The sequence below is a fragment of the Vipera ursinii genome, assembly GCF_947247035.1.
Source record: "Vipera ursinii genome assembly, chromosome: 1".
NCBI lineage: Eukaryota > Metazoa > Chordata > Lepidosauria > Squamata > Viperidae > Vipera > Vipera ursinii.
In genome coordinates, this window is record NC_139512.1 from 17,225,078 (window position 1) to 17,229,366 (window position 4,289).

Consider the following 4,289-nt stretch of genomic DNA (forward strand, 5'->3'; position numbering starts at 1 on the left):
CCCCCTCTTCTCTGGGGCAGCCCCTGAGATGCGGGAAGGTTGCTATCATCTCCCCCTGCTCCTTCTCTTCATTAGTCTAGACATGTATCCCTGTTGGGCCTCCCTTGCCGGCCGCCCCACAGCCGCTGGCCATCCAAGGGGGCCCGGCTGGAGGCCAGAGCCAGGCGCGTGCAGAGGGGCCCCAGCCTCCTGGGTGTTCTGCTGGTGCCCCACAGCAAAGCTTGACCGCTGCAGTGCAGGGATGCAGGGAGCTGCTGTTGCTGGGATGCTGCTGCAGCATCCATACTCATTCGCCCGACGGTGGCCGCGACTCATCCTCGTCCGTTGCTAGACGCAGGAATTTTCGTGAGTATGGGTGGAAAATTCTCTCAACAGCAGACAGCGTATCTGCAGGAGTTGAGGGAATTAATTGATAATGGCAGGAAATTGGCTGCTTTTAAAACAGGCAAGCAACCTCCCCCGGTTAACGTGTGGGAACAATGCCCAAAATATCCTGAAAAGGGATCACTCAAATTGGCTACATGGACCAAATTAAAAATTTTAAACTTGTGCAGGATCATAATGGAATGTTTAACTCTCCACTATGCATGTTTTAACCAGATAGGAGGGACGGGCGAAACATTGGCCTTCTCCGTGCCGCCCCCATCCTATGAAAACTCAGAAAAACCTCCTCCTCCCTCTGCTCCCGACCAAGAGGAAAAAACCTCTGAGTTTGTTGCCATCACTATCCCTAAACCCACTCCTCCCCCCTTCCCTCCTCCTCCTCCCTCAAATCTCCCTCCGGAAAAACTTCCTTCTGCCTCTGCTCCAAAAGCCTCTGAGTTTGTTGCCATTTCTAAACCTCCTCCTCCCTTCCCCCCTCCTCCTTCTTCAAATCTCCCTCCTCCGCCTCCCAGCCCCACTCAAGGGGCACCTTTTGTTCACTTTATGCTTGCAGCTCATGCCTCCAGGATATTAGATCCAGAGGATTCAGAAGCTTGTGCTGCCTATCCTGTCACTTTTGTACTTCCTCCGGCTGCTGCGGCTCCCGCTGCTGCTGCCCCCCCACCACCTCTACCTGCACAACCTGTTTATACTCCTCTGACTCCAAAAACTATTAAGGACATTAAAGCTGCTGTGACTCAATATGGCCTTCATTCTAAATACACTCTCGGCCTGATCACAGGTCTGAATTACCTTGGCACTCATATGACCATTGCTGATTATCCCGTGCTGTTTGGCCACGCCTCTTCTGGCCCCCAGCAGGGAATCTAGAGGGGGGCAGTCAGCCAGCCCGACAACAAAGGCTGACATTTCTTTTCCTCTTAATGCTTCTAACCCCTCTGAACTTTTCACTGATTCTCTTTTTCATTCTCCCCCGATTCGCATAGTCGCCTCAGAGGAGGTTGAAATTAATTTCAATTGATAACTTCTCAGGATTCATCATGGCCACCCCCCAAAGGGGAGAAGCCACCAAACATGTAATTAATCATTGTATTCGGACCTTTGCAGTGCTGGGATGTCCAAAAGAACTCAAAACAGATAATGGCCCTGCCTACAGCAGTCAAGCCATGGCAGAATTTTGTCATCATTGGCAAATAACACACAAATTTGGAATTCCATATAATAGCCAAGGCCAAGCCTTGGTGGAAAGGGCTAATCAAACCTTGAAACATGCATTAGATCGTTATAAAAATCAGAACGGGGGAAAACGAAGCCCCAACCTCCCAGCAGTGCAAGAAACTCTTAACCTTTGCCTCTACACTCTGAACTTTTCAAACTTGACTGGCCATCCCTTAACCACGGCCGCAGAGCGGCACTTTTCATCTCCAGTTGCAGATCAGCCTAAACCCAAAGTGTGGTATCGCCAACTTCCAGACCTAACTTGGAAAGGCCCTGCAGACCTTCTCACTTGGGGCAGAGGCTACGCTGCAGTCCAGCTGCCAGACAAAGTGCTGTGGATCCCAGGTCGCCACGTTTGTCCGTATCATGCCTCCACAAACACAACTGCAGAACCCACTAAAGATGACAGCATGGTTTGTGACTTTTTTCAGCTTTGTTCTTACACCACTGACTGATGCCACTAAAACACAATTCCATCTGAAAGCTTACCCCAGACGTCAACTTCACTTCACCAGCTATCCCATCCCGTTCTTTACACCTTTGACATTGCTTCCAGTCAAAAATGACTCTTTTCACACTGTTTTTGCCCCATCGCATGGACCCAGAAGGAACAACCTGTTGTTAACAACGAGTCTACCATCATCATCCATGTCGCCACTAATACTCAGACTGAGGGACAATGTGAACTCTGTAGCTCATGTTCCTGTCCAAACTTGAAATGGTTTCAACTTTCAGGAATTATTTGGCTCCTGGTTTCCCAAAGTACCTGGTTTACAAGCTATTGTAGCTTTTATTGGTATGATTGCATTAGGATGCATTATTTTACCTTGTGTCTTGCATATCTTTATCAAAAGTATTACTAACAGTATCCTATCTTTATCAAAAGTATTACTAACAGTATCCTATCTTTATCAAAAGTATTACTAACAGTATTTCTTTGATAGCTGAACAGAGAGCTGTTAAACAAATTAATTCTTTATGGTACAGTAAGTATCAATCGCTTCCCCAGGAGGATTCAGAAGAGCCTAATGCTCAATTTGAACTAGAGACTCCTTTGTCTCCTAAAAGAGGAAAATAAAAATGCCTTTTGGGCTTGTTCGCCTCTTGACTCTCCCGAAGGTGCGTCTCTAAAGAGCCCATCCCTCCTCAACTTTGAAGTGGAACATACAAATTCTGCATTTAAAACAAAAATGGAGGAGATGTTGGAATAACCATGATCTCTGTTCCTATACATGAAGCTGGCTAGTACTTTTCTGGCTAGTACTTTTCTACCATGGAAAGTCTTCAGTGAACCATGTGTAAGGAAGTAAGCCATAAACCCAGAAAACAAAGAAACCTAGGAGAGAGGCCATTTGGCTACAGCCAGATAAGGGCATAATCACGGTATTCCCTCACACCATTGGCTATTCCATTTAAGGCGAATTCTGACGCCTCCTGCAAATGATTGGTCATTACTGTATTTGAATCTACCTCTAACACCTATGTCCTTTTAGGATAGTTTAGAAGAACACATGTGTAACCATGATTGGTCTATTTGAATAACAATAAAATGTGATTGGTTGCTTTTGCTATAAATAAACAAGGTCCACTGCTCCTCGGGGTTCAGAGTTAAGTGGTTCAGTATTCAGTGTGCATCCCAGGAGCAGCGTGGCCCTTTCCCCGAGAGATCTCTGTGTCCTTCTTTCATGGGCGCCAACCCTGGGCAGGAGCAGCCTCTGCCCAGCTTCACCAGCAGCATCCCAGCAACAGCAGCTTCCCAGCTTCCCTGGGATGCAGGGAAGCTGCTGTTGCTGGGATGCTGCTGCTGCTGCTGCTGCAGCCGGGTTGAGAAATTAGCAGCTGGTGAAGCTGGGCAGAGGCTGCTCCTGCCCAGGGTTGGTACCCATGAAAGAAGGACACAGAGATCTCTCGGGGAAGGGCCACGCTGCTCCTGGGATGCACACTGAATACTGGACCACTTGGGATGCACTCTGAACACTGAACTCCCAGGAGCAGTGGACCTTGTTTATTTATAGCAAAAGCAACCAATCACATTTTATTGTTATTCAAATAGACCAATCATGGTTACACATGTGTTCTTCTAAACTATCCTAAAAGGACATAGGTGTTAGAGGTAGATTCAAATACAGTAATGACCAATCATTTGCAGGAGGCGTCAGAATTCGCCTTAAATGGAATAGCCAATGGTGTGAGGGAATACCGTGATTATGCCCTTATCTGGCTGTAGCCAAATGGCCTCTCTCCTAGGTTTCTTTGTTTTCTGGGTTTATGGCTTACTTCCTTGCACATGGTTCACTGAAGACTTTCCATGGTAGAAAAGTACTAGCCAGAAAAGTACTAGCCAGCTTCATGTATAGGAACAGAGATCATGGTTATTCCAACACTGCAGGGCCGTCCACCTGCTCCAAATGCCCCCTCCCCACGGTGACCTGTGACCCTGTTTGCATCCTGGCTGGTTGGGAAGGGCGCCCCTCCCCCAGATCCCACCAGCCCTGCCTCGGCCGAGGGGGCCACAGTCAAAGCCCTTTTACACAGCCAGCCGTTCTGCCCAGTTCACGGGGGGGGGGGGGCGGACCCCACAGACTTCCCTCCAGAGAAGCTGGGGAGCCTGGGGGCTTGGCAGCAGCTAAAGAGGCGCCCGGGATGGCGAGATAACTTCCCACATGGCACAAGAGACGTGGTGAGCT